Source organism: Tupaia chinensis, unplaced genomic scaffold (assembly GCF_000334495.1).
Source record: "Tupaia chinensis unplaced genomic scaffold, TupChi_1.0 Scaffold000146_1, whole genome shotgun sequence".
Classification (NCBI taxonomy): Eukaryota; Metazoa; Chordata; class Mammalia; order Scandentia; family Tupaiidae; genus Tupaia; species Tupaia belangeri.
In genome coordinates, this window is record NW_006159616.1 from 13623484 (window position 1) to 13644830 (window position 21347).

General features: G+C 44.9%; 1 protein-coding gene and 1 pseudogene across 1 annotated transcript in view; both read right to left on the minus strand.

The window, feature by feature from the left end:
• The window catches only part of UBE4B (ubiquitination factor E4B), a 174417-nt gene that overhangs the window by 139050 nt on the left and 14020 nt on the right, over positions 1-21347 (minus strand). The window lies entirely within an intron of this gene.
• Positions 3718-4656, minus strand: LOC102489180 (phosphoglycerate mutase 1 pseudogene; annotated as a pseudogene).

Below are 21347 nucleotides of genomic sequence, written 5' to 3' on the forward strand. Positions count from 1 at the left end.
TTTCCCTCTCTCTCTCTCACACTCTTATCCCTCTCTGGTTGAATAAAATAAATAAATCAAGTTAAGTAAAATAACTCTTTAAAAATAAATAAATAAATAAATAACAATTTTTTTAAAAAAAGAAGACCTAATTGCAGATGCTGTGTCTCTGTCTCTTCCCTGTCACTTTTGCTTAAGGAAGGAAGAAATAGGGACATGGGTACTTTCTTTTTCTTTTTTTGAGAGGTTTTTACTATAGGGCATGTGTGCTCATCGGAGAGACAGAGACTGACAGAAAGCGAGAAATTGCCCCCCGGGGGGGATGGCACTCCAAAATCTCTTCTCCTCCAGTCTCCTCTTGGGATTTGGGGCACGCACACTCATGCCCTGCATGAGTTTGAAGCTGCCAGGTCTGGGACTTGAACTATAGTTCACTACGTGGGAGTCCAGTGATGTAACTATTGTGCCGTCTGTTGGTCCCATGGGGATAGGTACTTTTTTTTTTTTTTTTGGAGGGGTTTTTCGCCATAGGGCGCGTGTGCTCGCCAGACAGACAGAGAGAGACATAGAGACAGAAAGCGAGAAATCACCCCCCAGTGGGGATGGTCACGCCGCAATCCCTTCTCCTCCATTCTCCTCTCGGGATCTTGGGCACGCACGCACACGCACCCAGTGTAAGTTTTAAGCCACCGGGTCCGGGACGCGAACCGCGGTCGACTACATGGGAATCCAGCGACATAGCCATTACACTAACTGCTGGTTCCTGGGATAGGTACTTTTGACAGGGTCTCATCACACTGTGATCCTCCTGCCCCAGTCTCTTGTTAGCTAAGACAATAAGTGCACACTAGCCTGCCCATCCTGTTTAGGCTGGCTAGAATCTAAGGAGGGCTTCCCACATGGCTTAGCCATTCAGTACAGCACTGCCCTGCCTGCACCACTGTGGCAGGGATAGTATTCTGAGCACTTTAGAACTGAGCATGAGGCCAGTTCCATAGCCCAGTGGTTAAGTGACTTGGATCCCATACAGCTGACCATGGTTCGAATCCTGACCCCAGTGGCTTAAAAAACACACTGGGATAGGGCCAGCAGATGGTATGGCGGTTAAGGGCACTGAACTACCACGTAACCGACTACAGTTGAGTCCCAGACCTGGCGGCTTGCTTTCTCACTTTACTTCTCTCTCTGTCCCTCTCTGAACAAATGAAAAATAAATATAAGGTTTAATAAAATAATTCTTTAGGGACCAGCAGTTGGCATAATGGTTATGTCGCTGGACTCCCACGTAGTCAACCGCAGTTCAAGTCCCAGATCCGGCAGCTTAAACTCATTCCAGGTGCGTGCATGTGTGTCCAAGACACCAAGAGGAAAATGGAGAAGGGATTGTAGTGTGGACATCCTCCAAGGTGGGGGGGGGAGCTTTCTCTCTGGTGGGGGGAGCTTTCTTTCTGTCTCTCTCTTGTCTTTCTGGCGAGTGCACATGCCCTATAGCAAAAACCTCTCCAAAAAAAAAAAAATTGGGACCAGCAGTTGGTGTAATGGTTACATTGCTAGACTCCCATATAGTTGACCTTGGTTCAAGTCCCAGACCCAGTGGCTTAAAAATCATGCTGGGCACATGTGCGTGTGTGCCTAAAACCCAAGAGGAGAAATGGAAGAGAAGGAACTGCAGTGTGACTATCTCCTTGGGGTAAGTTGGGAGGGAGAGGTGATTTCTCACTTTCTGTCTCTGCGGCAAGCGCGCACACCCCATAGCAAAAATCTCTCTTAAAAATTGGGCCAGCAGGTGGCATGGTGGATAAGGAGCTGGACACTCCCACATGGTTGACCACAATTCAAGTCTCAGACCTGGTAGTTTGCTTTCTCACTTTCCTTTTCTCTGTGCTTCTGTCTTTCTCTGGTCAAATGAAAATAAATGAGTAAGTAAATAAAATAAAATGAATAATTATTTTAAAAATAAATAAATAAAAATAAAAGTCTGTTTTGCAGAATTAACAGAAAAGTTACCAGTTATCTGCTCTTCTCTTCTGATATCTCTCTTCAATATCTTGCTAATAGGGAACCAGCAGTTAGCGTAATGGCTATGTCGCTGAACTCCCACGTAGTCGACTGTGGTTCGCGCCCTGGACCCGGTGGCTTAAAACTCACGCCGGGCGCATGTGCGTGCGTGCCCAAGATCCCGAGAGGAGAATGGAGGAGAAGGGATTGCGGCGTGACCATCCCCCCTGGGGGGTGAGTTCTCGCTTTCTGTCTCTATGTCTCTCTCTGTCTGGTGAGCGCACGCGCTCTATAGTGAAAACCTCTCAAAAAAAAATCTTGCTAATAAAGGGAGAATTAGAGTACTTTAAGTTTTACAAGTGTACCTTACTTTCACGATATTATAAAGTAAAAATAAAAATAGGAAAACAGAGTAGAAACAAGGTCTTTGTTCAGAATCTGATCAGGAATTCTAAAAGGAATAGCAGGGTAAACACATAAACCTTACTTATTCCACATTGGTGTAAGAAATCTCTTATTATCTGGGTTATTTCACTAGACACTAGAATCCCCAGAAAGGTTTTTGCTTTGTTTTAGTAAAGGTAAATACAACTGGGGCCAGCAGGTGGCTAGGCAGTTAAGGGTGCTGGACTCCCAAATGGCCGACCAAGGTTTGAGTCCCAGACCTGACGGCTTGCTATCTCACTTTCCCTGTCTCTCTCTCTGGTCAAATTTAAATGAATAAATAAATAAAAGTTATTTATTTATTTATTTTTTTAAAGTAAATGCAACATGTAAACATTCAGAATTGATCCCAATCTTTGGAGCCAGTTCCTCTGGGATGAGATATAAAACAAGTGGCTGTTTTTTATTTAAGTCACTAAGCAGGGACCAGCAGGTGGCGCAGTGGTTGAGGTGTTAGACTAACACATGGCCAACCATGGGTTCAAGTTCCAGACCGGCGAGTTTCTCTCTCTCTGGTGAGCACACATGCCCTACAGCAAAATTAAAGAATAATAATAATAAATAAATAATTTTAAAATTTTTTAATCACTTTGCAGATTACATGCACTTGCACTAGAATGGCTATAGGTCCCCACCTCATTACCAGATAAATGGAGACTGGACTACTGGATAGCATAGGACTGGCTCCTGGGAACAGACAGGCTTTCTTTCTTTTTTTTTTTTTTTTTGAGAGGTTTTTGCTATAGGGCACGTGCACTCGCCAGACAGAGAGACAGACAGAAAGCAAGAAATCATTCCCCAGGGGGGATGGTCACGCCGCAATCCCTTCTCCATTCTCTTCTTGGGATCTTGGGCATGCATGCACACGTGCCTGGCGTGAGTTCTAAGTCACCAGGACCGGGACGCAAACCACGGTTGACTATGTGGGAATCCAGCGACATAGCCATTATGCTAACTGCTGGTTCCCCAGACAGGCTTTCTTGATTCTCCTCATGGGACATGCTTTAGCGAAGTTCCTCCCTATTCCCTACTCAAGCAGATCCTTAGTAAACAAAGTATCAGCAAAAACCCTTGAGTTACAACTTCTTCACTCTCTTGGATAAGAAGAGTCTTCCCATGGAGCCAGTATGTGGGTACAGTGGTTAAGCTGCTGGATTCCCACATGGCTGAAGATGGTTTGTGTCCTGGACCTGGCAACTTAAAAATCACACCAGTCGTGTGTGCATGCAAGAACAAAATCCCAGGAGAATGGAGGAGAAGGGATTATGGCATGGCCGTCCTGCCTGGGGAGTGATTTCTCACTTTCCCTCTCTCCAGTGATCATATGCACCCAACAGCAAATGAACAAAGAAACAAGAGAGGCACCTTCCCTCAGCTTGTACTGAGGACTTATGCCCAGAGTTTTATTCTGACTGTGTGAAGCGACGGAGACAAAATGGGTAAGTGAAAACAGGAGCCACCAGCTCCCATCTACAACTTGGAGGCCTATAGATGTGGTCAGTGTGACACATGCAGGGAAGAGATGACAAGGAATGGGATAGGCAGGGAAAGTGTCCTTTGGGATGGCAGCTGGGCCCATGCGCCTTCACTTCCTACCCTTGCCCTGGGCAGCTGCATGCCTGTGGCTTCATGCATGGTCTCTTGGTCTCCCAGGAATTGCACAAACTCAATGGGCTTCAAGTTCTTGTCCAACTCATACACAATGAGGACGGCAGTGGGAACTGCAGTTCCAGAATAGCCTCTTCAGAGAGACCCTCCAAAGGCTTGACCACACCAGGAGAGCAGCTGCTTCAGGCTGCAGTTAGTACCTGTGTCCCCTCTTGGATCTGGGGAATGAGTTCTTCATTCGAAAAAGGCAGATCTCCTGCAACACAATCCTCAGACTCCTACAGGAGGGCAGCTGGTCTACATGAGGCCTATACACCTGCGATCCTTACTGATGATGCTAGAAAAGAGATGTCAGCTCCATGGAGGCCTCCAGATCTTCACTGGGCCTGACGGTGCTTGGCAGCAGTTTCTACTTTACTGAGGACAGTCACACCCCCATATGCTGCTCGCTGAGGCACTCGTCCTCACTACTGGCAGCCACAACTGGTAAGTGGCACCTAGCACTGTCCAGGGGCTCGGGATCGCTGTCTTCTGCCCTGAGGTGGAACAGATGTCAAATTCACACCAGCATCTGCAGTGCCTGCCCACACACTTCACCCCTGCCCTCAGGCTTAGGACAGCATCCCATCAGTCACTGAGGCAGTTCCACGTACCAGACACCCTCACCATGCACCGCCAACACCAGCCTACAGGTGGGCTGAGGCAGCACTGACTGAAGTCACCAAGACCAGAATCCCCATTGCCTGCCCAACTTCTTTTTTTTTTTTTTTTTTTTTTTGGAGAGGTTTTTGCTATAGGGCACGTGCGCTCGCCAGACAGACAGAGAGAGACATAGAGACAGAAAGCGAGAAATCACCCCCCAGGGGGGATGGTCACGCCGCAATCCCCTCTCCTCCATTCTCCTCTCAGGATCTTGGGCATGAACGCACACGCGCCCAGCGTGAGTTTTAAGCCACCAGGTCCGGGACGCGAACCGCAGTCGACTACGTGGGAGTTCAGGGACATAGCCATTACGCTAACTGCTGATTCCCTTCTGCCCAACTTCTGGCACCCCACCACCTGGCTCCCACACACCTCCTCCAACACAAATTTTAACGTACAGAAATGTACCAACAACCAGGGGGCCAGCAGGTGGCATGACAGTTAAGGCACTAGAATTCCCACATGGCTGACCATGGTTTGAGTCCTGGATCTAGTGGCTTGCTTTCTCACTTTTTCTTTCTCTCTGCCTCTCTCTAGTCAAATTTTAAAATAATAATAATAGTAATAATGAGTGGATAAGGTTAAATAAAGTAATTCTTAAAAAAAAAAAAAAAAAAGAAATATAACAACCAGCCCACATTTGCCCACATTAGCAAGTAAAAGACCACGTCCGCTAAGCCCCTGAGAAACCTTACAGGATAATGGGATAAGCACCAGGACTCTGCACTTGCAGTTTTCCAGTCACCTTCCCCCTTGCTGTCTAGATCACTTACCCAACTCAAAAACGTTCACTCAAAAGTTACAAACAGCTGGATTTCTCTGCCATATTGCTTCTCCAAAGGCTATTATGATCATGTCCAGGGCCTACCCCTAAATCTAAACAGTAGAGCATTTAGGTCTTTCACCCAAATACTCCCCTCCCCAAACACGTCATCTACAGCAGGGGGACCAATCATCTCTGCTCCCACCTTCGGCCCAATGGCGTCCTCTTCTACTTAATAGAGTTCTTCACATTCTCAGAGAGTCCTGGTGTGGCAGATAACGTAATGGCTATGTTGCTGGACTCCCATATAGGTGACCGTGGTTCAAGTCCTGGACCTGGCAGCTTAAACTCACGCCAGGCATGCGTGCATGCACGCCCAAGATCCTGAAAGGAGAATGGAGGAGAAGGGATTGCGGCATGGCCATCCCCCCGGAGAATGATTTCTCGCTTTCTGTCTCTCTGTCTCTGTCTTTCTGGCAAGCACATGTGTCTGATAGCAAAAACCTCTCCAAAATAAAGAGAGAGTCCTGGTGTGGACATTACCTGGTCTCCCTACATCTGAAAGTCCTACACCTCTCTGTGCCGGTGGTTCCTTCTACTCTCTAACGCTTCTCTTTACATATATACCCTCCATTGCCTGCCATGCTTCTTTCCCTCCACTGCAAAAGGGTGAAGACAAGACAGACTATCCTACTCTCCCATGACTACTCGTCTAATTGAATAAATCTCTCCAAACGAAGGGGGCAGCGCTGTAGCACAGTGGTTAGGTGCTGTACACTGGGAGTCAGAGCTCACACAGCTGACAAAAGTAAGAATCCCAGCCCTAGTGCCATGAAAAACATGCTGGAAGTATATGCATGTGTATCCAAAATCTTGACAGGATAATGAAATGGACAAAAAAGAATTGTAGCTTGGGGACCAACAGTTGGCGTAATGGCTATGTTGCTGGACTCCCAGGTAGCTGACTGCGGTTCGAGTCCTGGACCCGGTAGCTTAAACTCACACCAGGCACGTGTGCATGTCTGCCCAAGATTCTGAGAGGAGAATGGAGAAGGGATTGCGGTGTGGCCATCCCTCCTAGGGGGTGATTTCTTACTTTCTGTCTCTCTGTCTCTCTCTGTCTTTCTGGCTAGCACACACACCCTATAGCAAAAACCTCTCCCAAAAAAAAAAAAAAAAAGAATTGTAGCTTGACCAGCTGGAAATACTATTGCTTTTTTCTTTTCTTTTCTTTTTTTTAATTCACTATAGGGCGCTTTCACTTGCCAGAGACAGAGAAAGATAAATTACCCCCCAGAGGGATGGCCACACCACAATCCCTTCTCCTCCATTTTCTCCTGGGATTTTGGGCACACACAAACATGCACCCAGCGTGTTTTTTAAGCCACAAGGTCCAGGACTGAAATTGCGCAGTCCTGTATGATAGGATCCAGCTGCCTTAACCTCCAGCCATTTGCTGGTCTTCTCTCTCTTTATTTAGCAAGTACACACATCCTCTGGCAATAAAAAAAAAATGTAAATAAATAGATAAATAAAACACAGGGCTGATCTCATAGCATAACAGTTAAGCACTGTGCAGAAGCCAGATCCTAAATGGTCAAATCAACCAGGGTTCAAATCCTGGCCGCAGGGGCTTGAAAATCATGTCGGGCATGTACATGCACGCCCAGGATCCTGACGAGACGGAGAACTGGAGGGAAAAAAAATGCAGCCTGACCAGGCCCTATTGGTTTGGAGGGTCCTTTCTCCCCCAGCCTCTCTCTCATGAATGTGCACACACCCTCTGGCATCAAAAAAGTCACACGATTTTTACAAAGGCCACATTCTAGCAATCACTAACAAAAGACACTATTTTCAAGTGAGTCTTGTTTTGGACTCCGTGGCTACCTTTACACAGGACATCCACACCTTCATCCAGCCTCACCATGAACCTGGCGTCTGGTCCAAGGTGAAGAAACGGTTTTATCGTCGTGAAATGGACTGCAGGGGACAGAGCTGTTGCAGTGGTGATGCGACACTGTGCAACCCTGGCCCCACGTGCAACGGTCCCGGGTTCACATTCTGAGGCCTCTCTGTACACACTGGGCATACCCGTGTCCTCAGGATTCCCCACATGGAGGCCGACCTGTGATTCGGGCTAGCTGAGGCTGGAGGCAGACTGCAGAGGGAAGGCCATTTGGGAGTACATGTCTCTCTCTTTCTGATAAAAGAAATAAATAAACAAAAAAATGAAAGATTGCAAACTGTATTTTCTTAGCAAGGAAAACGTGTCCAATATCCAATGTCAGACATTGATTATATTTTTTTAAAAAGTTACTTATTTAATTTTATTTATTATCATGATTATTTTCTTTCATTTTTTTTTTCTCTGTTTAAAGGCTTTTGCTTTAGGGTGTGTGTGTGCTCACCAGAAAGAAAGAGAGAGATAGAGACAGTGAGTGCGAAAGTGAGAAATCACCCCCCGGGAGGGGAGAGGGATGGCCATGCCACAATCCCTTCTCCTTCATTGTCCTTCCAGGATCTTGGGCACGCATGCACACATGCCCAGTGTGATTTTTCAAGCTGTTGGTTCCAAGACTCGAACTGGTGTCAATCATGAGGGAGTCCAGCGACATAACTGCTATGCCATCTGCTGGTTCCTTTTTTAACTTGGTGTAGTACACTCACACACTCACGAGAGAGAGAGAACATGAGAATGCAAGTTGCCAGGTCTGGGACTCAAACCACAGTCAGCCATGAGGGAATCCAGCACTTTAACCATCACCCCCCCGCCTGCTGGCCTGATAACATTTTTCAGTAACAAGGAGTTTTAAAAACTGCAACAAAAATTTTACTATCAATACTTTTCGCATCTAATCAATAATATGGTAAACATTAAGTACATGGGACTACATTCTGTCAGCTGCTGGAGGCTAAGAATGAAAGGGATAAGCCTGCCTAATTATCAAAAACACTTGTTTATTTTTAATTTTGCCAGAGGATGTATGCACTCACTAGAGGGGGGGGAGAGGAAAAAGAGGAGTAAAGAGAGAGAGAGAGGAGAGAGAGCGCGCCTCTCAATGGGGTGTGGTCATATCGCAAAGAGAGAAGGAGAGAGCGCCTCTCAATGGGGTGTGGTCATATCGCAATCCCCTCTTCTCCATTTCTTCTGTTGAAATCTGGGGCACGCACGCACTTGTACCCTGTGTATTTTTCAAGCTACCAGAGCCAGAATGAATCTGTGCTGGTTGGCTATGTGGGATCTGGCTCCCTTCGCTACCCCACAGAACCACAGAACCAGCCCAAAAAGTACTTTCTTGAGTCACCTATTATGCTTAAAATATTAGTTACTGTTATTACTTCTAATTATAAGAAGTAGACTCTAAAAATAAAGGCCTGTCATAAGCTCTTCAACAACATTTGATATTAAGGCAATTTGTTTATAAAGCTTTCCACTTGAAACTGACAGGGACCAAGTAGAGCGGGTGCGTGAAGTCCTTCTCCACGCCCCACGCCCCACGTGCACAGTCTTCCACATGGTAAGCAACTGTGTAGCTGGCTCTGCCCGCAATCCCAGCTGCATCCCTTTCCAGCTAAGCCTCAATTTCCTCGTTTATAAGATGATGTTAAGATAATTATCACTTAAACCTTGCAAGACCGTCATCAGAATTAAAGGTAATATAAAGCACTGTCTGAATTAGTATCTATTTCTTGGTTGATAGCCTATTCTCCACTTGGTACAATACAAGCTCCAAGAAAGCAGAGATTAGGTCTATTTTCTTCCTTTTACATCGCCAGTGACTATAACAGTAACTAAATATTTACAAAACAAGTGAAAAGAATCTACTTGACACACAATAAATAATCTCTTTTTTAAATAATAATTTCAGACTGGGACCAGCAGATGGTATAATGGTTACATGGCTAGACTCTCATGTAGTCGATTGTGCAAATCCCGGACCCAGCAGTTTAAATTCACTCCGGGCGTGTGTGCATGCATGCCCAAAATCCCAAGAGGAGAATGGAGATAGGACTGCGGCATGGCCGTCCCCCTGGGAGGTGATTTCTCACTTTCTGTCTGTCTGTCTCTCTTTCTATCTCTCCAGTAAGTGCATGCACACAACAACCAAAATCTCTCTCAAAAAAAAAAAAAAAAAGAATTTCAACCTACTAGTTTTCTCCATCATTTCACTCTTTAAATCTTCATTTTTAGGTTCAGTTTTCCTTTGACTTAGTGTTATAATTCACCTAAACAATATGAATATGTAGCAAAGCTACTAAAAAGTATAAGAATTAATTATGAAATCAGCAACAGGAAAAACCACAAGGATCAAGAGCCTAAATATGCTTAACATTATATGGTGGAGAAACATCATGAAAAATACAATTTTAACTACATCCTGTTATTACATATTATTTTTGGCCCACCTCCGTAGCATATGTGGCTGACCACAGTCTGAATCCCAACCCTCCAGCTTGAGAAACGCCAGGTGCATGAGTGTGCATGCCCAAAATCTCAAGAGGATATTGAAGTGGACAAGAAGGGACTGCAGCATGACCACGCCCAACTGGGGGTGGGTGGTGGGGTGCTTTCTCCCTCTCTGTCTCTCATCTCTCTGGTGCGTGTAAGTATCCTCCGGCAATTACAAAAATAAAAATTCCTCAAGTTCAACTTCACAATTTTACCAAAACATCCCAAGGAATAGAAATGGTCCTCATACTCATCTTTGATCCCAGTTAGAGATAAGATGAACAGGTGAGACCAAGCGTCAGCTACTTCTGACACTATTCTAGAAAAACTGACTCTGGTAAACAAAAGGCCTCAAGGGAAACAGACAATATATAAAAATTCAACAGATATATATATACCTTTAAAAAAAAAAAAAAACAGCTAATGGGAAAGAAAAATTTTTAAATTGACTCACAGTGGTAGCACTGGGGTAATACGGCAATGCTCTGCAATGTTGGACCCCCATGGGAAGGTTCCAGGTTTGAATCCCAGAGTCTTCTAATACATGACACGTGCATATATGCATGCCTATGATCTAGGCTGGCTGAGGCTGGGGGCTGATCACAACATAAAGACCCTGTGGGGTTGCTTCTCCCTCTCTCGGAAGAATTAAACAGACTTTAAAAATATTGACTCACGGGAACCAGCAGTTAGCGTAATGGCTATGTCGCTGGATTCCCATGTAGTCGACCACGGTTCGCGTCCCAGACCCGGTGGCTTAGAACTCATGCCGGGCACGTGTACATGCGTGCCCAAGATCCCGAGAGGAGAATGGAGGAGAAGGGATTGCGGCGTGACCATCCCCCCTGGGGGGTGATTTCTCGCTTTCTGTCTCTATGTCTCTCTCTGTCTGTCTGGTGAGCGCACGCGCCCTGTAGCAAAAACCTCTATAAAAAAAATATATATATTGACTCATGGGGCTGGCAGGTGTCATGATGATTGGAGCACTGGACTCCCACATGGCTTACTGTGGTTCAAGTCCTGGACCTGGCAGCTTGCCTTCTCACTTTCCCTCACTCTTTCTGTCTCTCTCTGATCAAATAAAAGTAATAATAAATAAAATTAAATAAATAATTAATTTTAAAAATATTGACTCACAAAGTAATTATTGCTGAAACCAAAGTATACGTTCTCCAGGGGTAGGGATTTCACATTACCTAACTTCAACCCCAGTCTACATTCACGTTTATTCTAAATACTTCAAAGCCAATACTATCCCAGCAGATCTCCACGACAATGTCAGAGAAAGCAGGTGCTTTCACAGAGAATACACTGACTTCCAATCACTACATGGCTATCAAATTTTTGGCATGATTAAAAGTTTCCTTCCTGGGACCAGCAATTGGCATAATGGCTATGTAGCTGGACTCCCATGTAGTCGGTCGCAGTTCATGTCCCAGACCCGGTGGCTTAAACTCACGCCAGGCGCATGTGCATGCGTGCCCAAGATCCCGAGAGGAGAATGGAGGAGAAGAGATTGTGGTGTGGCCATCCCCCCGGGGGGGTGATTTCTCACTTTCTGTCTCTCTGTCTCTCTCTAGCTGGCTGGAAAGCCAAGGGCCCTATAGCAAACATCTCTCTTAAAAAAAAAAAAAAAAAGTTGCCTCCCTAACCTGGACTGTTCTTAATTTGGATCATTAATGTTGAATGCTTTCCAACAGGTTCATCACCATCCTTAAGCCAATGCCACCAGGCCCTGTTGTAATCAGAAATGGCAATATTTTCACATAACTACAGCTTTCCAGCATGGATTAAAGTGCTCTGCTACTTGTACACAAACACTGAACTGTTATAACACCAGGACATCTGTACAAAGTAAAAATGAACAAACAAAAAGGCCTTGCAGACCACCCCCCATCTACTCCAAGTGGTCCTTGAAAAAAGTGGCCTTCATGTAATAGAACCACTGAAATGATCCCTGGACTGAAATTATCGTAAAAGATTAATTAACATAAAAGTATAACCAGATCCCATATGGTTGACTGCACAATTCAAACCCCAGCCTGAAAGCAGCTTGAAAAACATGCAAGGCACGCATGTGTGAGTGCCCAAAATCCCAACACAATTGAGAAACGCAGAAGAGACGGTGGTGTGACCCTATCCCAGGAGGGATGCTTTCTCATTCGCCCTCTTTCCTTATCTCTATTGAGTACACATGCCCTATGGCCATTTAAAAAAAAAAAAAAAACTATTTATTTTATTTATTATTATTTTGTTAATTTGACCAGAGACAGAGAGAAGGAAGTGAGAAAGCAAATCTCCAGGACCAGGACTCAAACTGCGTCAGCCATGTGGGAGTCCAGTGCCCCAACCTCCAAGCCCTGGCATGTTTTTTAAATATAAAATGCTAATAATTAACGTATGCCAAACACAAATCTATGTATGCTGTCGCACATTAGCATCCTGAAACAAAAATGCCATGAACACTTTTTTTTTAAAGAGGTTTTTGTGGGACCAGCAGTTGGCGTAATGGCTATGTCGCTGGACTCCCATGTAGCCGACCACAGTTCAAGTCCCGTACCCAGTGGCTTAAACTCACGCCAGGCACATGTGCATGCATGCCCAAGATCCTGAGATGAGAATGGAGGAGAAGGGATTGCAGCGTGGCCATTCACCCTGGGGAGTAATTTCTCACTTTCTGTCTGTCCTTCTGGTGAGCACATGCACTCTATAGCAAAAACCTCTCCAAAAAAAAGAGGTTTTTGGAGAGGTTTTTGCTTTAGTATGTGTGCACTCACCAGAGAGACAGACAATGAGAGGGAAAGTGAGATATGACAGCTCCCCAGGGGTGGGGGAGATGGCCACACCACAATCCCTTCTATTCGCAGGATCTTGGGCATACCCCAACATGTGCCAGGCATGATTGTGAAGCCACAAGGTCAGACTTGAATCGTGGTCAGCCATGTGGGAGTCCAGCAACGTAACTGCTACACCATCTGCTGGTCCCCATAAACAACACATTTTTTTAAAGAATTATTTTATTTAACTTTATTTATTACTATTTGCTTTTATTTAACCAGAGAAAGGCAGAGAGAGAGAGAGAGAGAGAAGCGAGTAAACAAGCTGCCAGGTCCAAAACTCAAACCATGCTCAGCCATATGGGAGTCCAACATCTTTAATCTCTATGCCCCCTGCTAGCCCCAACATTCTTTTTTCTTTTTTCTTTTTTTTGAGAGTTTTTTGCTATAGGGCGCATGCGCTCGCCAGACAGAGACAGAGAGATAGAAAGTGAGAAATCACCCCCCAGGGGGGATGGCCACGCCACAATCCCTTCTCCTCCATTCTCCTCTCGGGATCTTGGGCACACATGCACACACGCCCAACATGAGTTTAAGCTACCAGGACCGGGACTTGAACCACGGTCGACTACGTGGGAATCCAGCAAAATAGCCATCACACTAACTGCTGGTCCCGTGGTCCCAGCACTCTTAATGTACACTCTACATCAGACAGTTTTAGATAGACTCAAGGGGTATATATACATTTTTTCCTCAGTATAGATTAGTGTTAACAGTTTGGGGTTTTCTTAGTTTATAAAAAATGTGCTCACTACAGAGAGAGAGAAAAATCACCCCTCAGGGGGATGGTCACGCCATAATCTCTTCTCCTCCATTCTCCTCTAAGGATTTTGGGCACACATGCACACGTGCCCAGTGTAAATTTCAAGCCATCGGGTGCAAGACTGAAATTGCAGACCACCACATGGACATTCAGTGCTTTAACCACCATGCTATCTGCTGGCTATATGAGTAGCAGTTTTAAAGTGTTGGGTTTTTTTTTTTTCTTTTCATAAGAGAGAAAGAGACAGGCACCCTTGATGGTGTATCACCAAGCCATGGTTCCCTCTCCTCTAGCCCCCAGCCAGGCAGGAGCACAGGGGCACATGAGTGCTTGCCCAGCGTGTTTCAGGTCGACCCAGATCTGAACCGCACCTTCCATGTCACTCCATACTGCAGAGTGGCACCTCATCACCTGCACCACCACAGCTGGGCCAAGTAAGACTTCATACTGTCAAAAACATGACCACAATATACACTATACATCATGATAAAAGAGAAGTTTCGCTAAGATTAGAAAAATGAGATGTACAACGAGAAAAAGGTAACGCGGAAGTAAATGGGTCATAAAATATCTGGACTTCGAGGCCCAGCCGTGGTGGCACATGCTGCACACTGCTGCTTGGCAGGCGGAGGCCGCACGGGAGACCTGGGCTTGACACACCTACAGTCCCGGCTACTGGGGAGGTGAGGCAGGAGGACTGTAAGCACAGACAACATAGTGAGACCTTGTTCAAAACAGCAGGGTGTGGCGGCATGCACCTGTGGTTCCAGGGACACGGGAGGCTGAGGTAGGAGGATTGCAACGCAGGCAGACCTAGTCTAAAAACAGCACCCCACACACGTTCACACAACACACACACACAAATACTGATTCTTAAAAAGGTCAATCTTTAAAAAAAAAAAAAAAAGTGAATCTATTTATAACCACTACCCCTAAAATCGAAAAAAGGTTTAAGAGAAATGAGTTGCCAAAGAATCAATATCATAAATACATAGAAACTTGTTAATTCCAAAAAATTCTATTAACGACATCACATAACAGTTATAACCATACTAACATTTTCTCCATAAAAACAGGAACATTTCCCACTTGTGAGCTTCCATACAGCTTTCTACAATCTTGAGATCTAGGCACACTCTATTGCTATGGGCTGAATATTTACGTTCCCCCAAATCTTATGTTGGGATCCCAGCCCTTGACTGATAAGCGAGTGGGGCCTCTGGGAGGTGATAAGGTCCTAACGGTGGGGCCCTCGAGAAAGAGGCTCCTCTGCCCCTTCCACTATGTGAGAACACAGTGGGAAGATGGCTGTCCATGAACCAGAAAGTAGACATCAAATCTCTTAGTACCTTGATCTTGGACTTCCCGCCTCAAGGCTGTCAGTAACAGGTTCTGTTTATAACCCCGCCACATTACAGTGTTTCACTAAATAGCCCAGAAAGACTAGGACATCTACCCAGACGTATCTCCACCTGTAACAAGCACAGCCAGCTACAGAATCTGCAGGGCCCCATGTGAAGTGAAAATTCAAGGCTTCTTGTTCAAATGTAGTAAGGATTTGAAGACAGCAGGGCCAGCAGGCAGCATGGTGGTTAAGGAACTGGACTCCCACATGGAAGAACACGGTTCAAGTCCAAAATCTGACAGCTTGAAATGCTGGGTGCCAAGTGTATACATGCCCAAAATCCTGAGAAAAGGAGGACAGAGAAGGGATTGTGACATAGGTGATTTCTCACTTTTCTCTCTGTCTCTCTCTAGTGAGTGCACATAACCTGTGGCAAAAATCTCTCAAAAACAAACAAACAAAAACAAAGATAAGGGCCAACCAGGTAAAACATGGAGGTTAAAACAACTGGATCCCACACGGCTGAATGGGAAATTCAAGTCCTGGACCCAGCGGCTTGAAAGATAGGCTGGGGACATGTGCATGCATGCCCAAAATTCTAAGAGAATGGAAGAGAAGGGATTGTGGCGTAGCCAACCTGCAAGGGGGTACTTTCTCACTGTCTATCTGTGTATCTCTGCATCTCTCTCCTGCAAGTGCATTTACCCTATAGCAAAATTAAAAAACAACAACAAAAGTTCCATTTAGGGGGAAAAAAAAAAAAAACACCAGAGCATTAAACCAAGCATTGAGCACTTTGGACTGCAGGTCACATGCCCCTGAACCCAATCCTCTGACAAGCACAGACCCAGGTCTGACAAGATTCTGACCTGACATGATTTGAGAAGAGTGTCTGGCACATGACAGGTACTCAGTATGATTTGCTTAGACACACTGTAGGAGTTCAGCTTCCAAAAAGGTCCATAAAAGCCAAATGTCACCTCATATCATCAGACTATCTGACAAAATCCCCATGAGACTATTAGACACATAGAATCTACTCCCAGTGCCTCCCTTCACATAACTAACGCAACTGAACCGAGCAGTGAAAAACACAAACAAAACCAGCAAACAAAAAAGTGATTCCAACACTAGAACTGGGAGTAGTGAGAAGCCAGGTATTGTTGTAGTCATGTATGCACTCAACAAGCATTCGTCATGGGTCACTCTATGCCAAGTTTTGTGCTGAACATGACAAAGGGCAGTAACGAGAAGAGTCAGGAGCTTCTGTTACAGTCGAGTAACCAAGAAACAGACAATTCAAGACAGGATGATGAGTATTACAATAGGAGAAGTAATTTTTTTTAATCTATGGCTCATGAAAAAGAAAGACAGACACAGCACCCTCAGGAGGGTCTTCTTTTTTAAAGATTTTTCATTTTTATTTACTTTATTCATGATAGAGTACAAGCGCATGAGGGAGAGGGAGAAAGAGAAACACCAGCCCCAACAGAGTCTTGACACCATGATCCATTCCCCCTGCTTCAGGTCATGAACACACATGTGCCCAGCATACCCAGGGAAGTCTCTGGATATGAACGCAGAACCTTCCCATGTGGGTCAATAAGAGTTATCACTTTCATTGCTGTGTCACCTTCTGGCTCTAAGAAAAGTAATTTTAATGAAACATCTCTTCCACCTTCTCTCCCAACTCCACTTCCTTCAGGTACTGATAACCCTTGGTTTAGGAGAATTTGGGTGACTGACCTATCAGCAGGGCCTGATAATCATAACTTAAAACCTTTCATATCATCAAGCACTCACCAACACCATCTTCAGTTTTTCCTCAGTGGTTCTCATACTTCTGTAATCAATTTCTAAATGAACGCCATGAACTACAGTTTGCCCAGGGTAGGATGTAAATCAAACATTTATCTTAATATGTATATGTGTGTATATATATATATGTGTGTGTGTGTGTGTGTGTGTGTATATATATATATATATATATGTGTGTGTGTGTGTGTGTATATGTACATATATATACACACACACATTTAATTTTATTTATTCATTCATTTTATTTTAATTTGAACAGAGAGAGAGAAAGAGTGAGAAAGCAAGCTGCCAGGTCCGGGACTCAAACCATGGTCAGCCATGTGGGAGTGTCCAGCACCTTAACTACCACACCACCTGCTGGTCCCTCAAACATTTATCTTCACTGCAGCTTTTTCTATGTTAAAATTCTCATCAACTTTAAAGACTAACTCAAATCCTCTCAGCTCTCCACCCCAGATTTCCCATCAGAGTTAACTGTTTCATCGACAGTACTCCTTTTACTAAAAGATCTACCATTTAGAACTTGAATTCCAGAAATTATTCCAAATTATTCCTGTCTCTCTCACTGGAGTATGACTTTGTTACAGGTAAAGACCAGGTCTTATTCATATTCTAGATGGCATAAGGTAAAGACCAAGTCCTGGTCCAGCAGGTGGCATAGTGGTTAAGGTGCTAGACTCTCACATGGCTGACCACAGTCCAAGTTCCGGACCTGGCAGCTTGAAATTCACACCTGACATGTGTGCGTGTGTGCCCAAAATCCCAGGAGGAGATGGAGAAGAAGGGACTGCTGTGTGGCCATTCCCCCGGGGGGAGATGGGGGTGATTTGTCACTTTTCCTCTCACTGTCTCTCTCTGTCTCTCTCCAGAGAACACACATGCCTTATGGCAAAAACCTTAAAAAATAATAATTAATTAAATAAAGATGTGGTCTTATTCATATTCAAGGAGGTATCACCATATGTGCATCCCTCAATATCTAGCAAACACAACATACAATAATTGTTGAAATTCAACAAACAGAATTAATAATATTCAAATCTTTTGCCACTTACATTTTTTTTGAGAGGTTTTTGCTATAGGGCGCATGCGCTCGCCAGACAGATAGAGACAGAGACATAGAGACAGAAAGCGAGAAATAACCCCCCCGGGGAGATAGCCACGCCACAATCCCCTCTCCTCCATTCTCGTCTCAGGATCTTGGGCACGCACGTACATATGCCTGACGTGAGTTTTAAGCCACCGGGTCCAGGACACAATCCGCGGTCGACTACGTGGGAGTCCAGCGACATAGCCATTACGTTAACTGCTGGTTTCCACCACTTACATATTTGTCACTCAATTTTTTTTTACGCTCTAAAATTTACGTATAATATGATCCAGTGGGCCAGCAGGAGGCATGGTGGTTAAGGGCGCTAGACTCCCACATGGCCAACCACGGTTCGAGTCCTGGACCTGGCGGCTTCCTTTCTCACTTTCTCTCTCTCTTGCTCTCTCTCGCTCACTCCGTCCCTCTCTGGTTAAATTTAAAAATAAATAAATAAAGTTAAATGAAATAATTCTTAAAATATATATATAATCCACCATTTTCCAGATTATAACTCAAAATTTTTATCTGGGAGTCTCGATGGTGGTGCAGGAGTAAAATATGATGCTCTGCAAGGCAGTCGTACATGAGAAGATTCTCAGCTGAAGCCCTGAGACTTCCCTGAGGATGCTAAGCATGTGGTTACCTGTGATCTGGGAACTGCTGAGGCTGAGGGCAGATCATGGCATGAGGACCCTGTTGGGGGTTCTCTGTCTCTCTTTCTCTCGCTCATGTAAGAGACAAATATATGTAAACTTGTAAAAAATTTATATTTGAGGGGCCAACAGGTAGCGTGGTGACGCTGGATTCCCACATGGCCGAACACTGTTCAAGGCCTGGACCAGGCAGCTTTAAACATGCTGAGGACACGGACATATGTGCCCAAAATCCCAAGAGGAGAACGGAGGAAAAGGGATTACGGAGTGGTCATGCCCCCTGGTAGGTAGCTTCTCACTTTCTCTCTCTCTGTCTCTCCAGCGAATGCACACGCCCTATAGCAAAAGTCTCTCTCTAAAATAAATAAATAAAAATATATACATTTAAAACTCTTCAAGCCCAAAATATTCTGCGAGGCATAATACACAGATCTAGGGGCCAGCAAGTGGCATGGTAGTTAAGGGTGCTGGATTCCCACATGACTGATAGCGGTTCGAGTCCCAGACCTGGCAGCTTGCTTTCTTACTTTCCCTTTCTCTCTCTCTCTCCCCCTTCTCCAGTCAAATTAAAATAGTACTAATTATAATAACAAATAGAATTAAATAAATAAATAATTCTTAAAATACACACACAAAGAGATCTATCCCTACATGTTTACATTCTCCCCCAGGGGAAGAGAGAGATTACAGAGTAAACACTGAATGAATGAAAGAACATTTAAAGATATATTTACCAAGTCTTGTCTTCTCACTTTTTTTTTTTAAGAATTATTTTAACTTTATTTATTTACTTACTTTAATTTGACCAGAGAGGGACACAGTGAGAGAGAGAGAAAGTGAAAAAGCAAGCCGCCAGGTCCAGGACTTGAACCGCAGTCAGCCATGTGGGTGTCCAGCACTCCCAACCACCATGCCACCTGCTGGCCCCTCACTTTTCCTTTTGCTATAGAGGGGATGGCCATGCCATTTCTCCTTCAATCGTTTCTCCTTCTTCTCTTCTAGAGATTTTGGGTGCATAGTCACACACCAGCCTGAGTTTCAAGCTGCCAATTCTGGGACTTGAACCATGGTCGGCTACATGGAAGTCCAGCGACATAGCCATTATGCCAACTGCTAGTCCCTCCGCTTCTCACTTCTTAAACCCATGGCTTCTACCAGGGACAGAGCTCCCAGTATAACCCGAGCACCTACGCCTTATTCATGGGCTCTCCACTCTCTCGTCCCATCCCCTAGCCAACAACAAAGTCAGTCTTACCGTGGTCACTAGTGACCTCCATACTGTCAAATCCCATGGCCATGGTTTAGTCGACATTCGACAGGGCTGGACCCTCCCCCATTGCAGAACACTTCCTTCGCCTGCATGACTTCGTAACCTCTGACTTTCCTTCTACCCTAGTGGCTGTTCCTACCAGTTTCCTTATCTGGGCCTTGATTTCCTCACCTTCTGATGCTGGAGTGGCTCAAGGCTCAGCCCCTCAGTCCTTTGACCTCTCCACTTCTCTATTCATGCTGGATTCCTAGGTATACTTCCTAGGCCTGTGATCTTTTTGTTTGTTTTTTTAAAGAGAGATTTTTGCTACAGGTCACATGCACGCACCAAAGAGACAGAGACAGCGAGAAATCACTTTCTCATAGTGGAGATGGCCACATCACAATCCCTTCTCCTCCATTCTTTTCTCGTGATTTTGGGCATGCAGGCTCCTGGGCCTGGCATGATTTTTAAACCACTGGGTCTGGGATTTGAACCACAGTTGATTATGTGGGAGTCAACAATTTAATCATTCGCCATCTGCTGGGCCCTATGCCTGTGATCTTAAACATGCTGGTAATGAGCCAGCAGGTGCTGTGGTGGTTAAGGTGCTGGACTCCTACATGGCCAACTGAGGTTCAAGTCCCAAACATGGTCACTCACTTTCTCACTTTCCCTCACTCTCTGGTCAAATTTTTTAAATAATAAAAAATAAAATAAAATAAATAATTCTTGGGGCCACCAGATGGTGTGGTGGGTAAGGGCTCCCACGTGGCCAATGGCAGTTTGAGTCTAAGACCTGGGGCTTACTTTCTCACTTTCCCTCTCTCCTCGCCCCCATCCCTCTCTGGTCAAATCTAAATAAATAAATAAAGTTAAATATAGTAATTATTTTTTTAAAAAAAATCCTTAGAAAAAATTTTAAGTAAGTAAATATACTGGTAACTTCCAGATTACTATTCCCAACCCAGCATCCCTCTGAACTGCAAGTCCCTACCCAACAACCTACGTAACATCTCCATACAGATGAAAGGCTAGATGAGCAGAATCTGTTCAAAACAGAGAGTGTCTCCCTCCATTCTCTTCTAATTGTTTCCATCTCAGTATATGACAATGCCATCTTTCAAACGAATGAGGCTAAAACTCAGTAACACTGAGTTGGACAGCTCGTTGCCTGCAAGAACTCAGCTACCCTTGCACGTGAGGGCGGCCATGGGACTAAGCTCTGGTCAAGGAGAAGGAAGTAACGATACAGGAAACTTTCTGGTGATGTCCCTAAGGGACAGAGACACATTCTGCTCTCCCCCTTCCCTCCTGCCCTACTGACTGCAAATGAAGTCAGTCACAGGAGCTGGGGCGGCAGTCTCGGGCGAGAAGCTAGATGCCCCATACCAAGCAGGGTAATGGACAAGATGAGCAGTGCCACACCATAAGCATGGAGTTACTCAGCCTGCTCTCAACTACCTACCCGCATTCCTACCTAAAAGCTTCTCTCTTGTTTAAGCCATTATTATGGATCCCTGTGCTGCAGCAGCCAAATCAATATCCTAACTAATATATACAATTTGGAACCCGAAAGGAATCAATCTTAGTAGAAAATGTAGCTTTGGCTGATTGGTCAACACGGACACAGATACTGCTGGAGAGA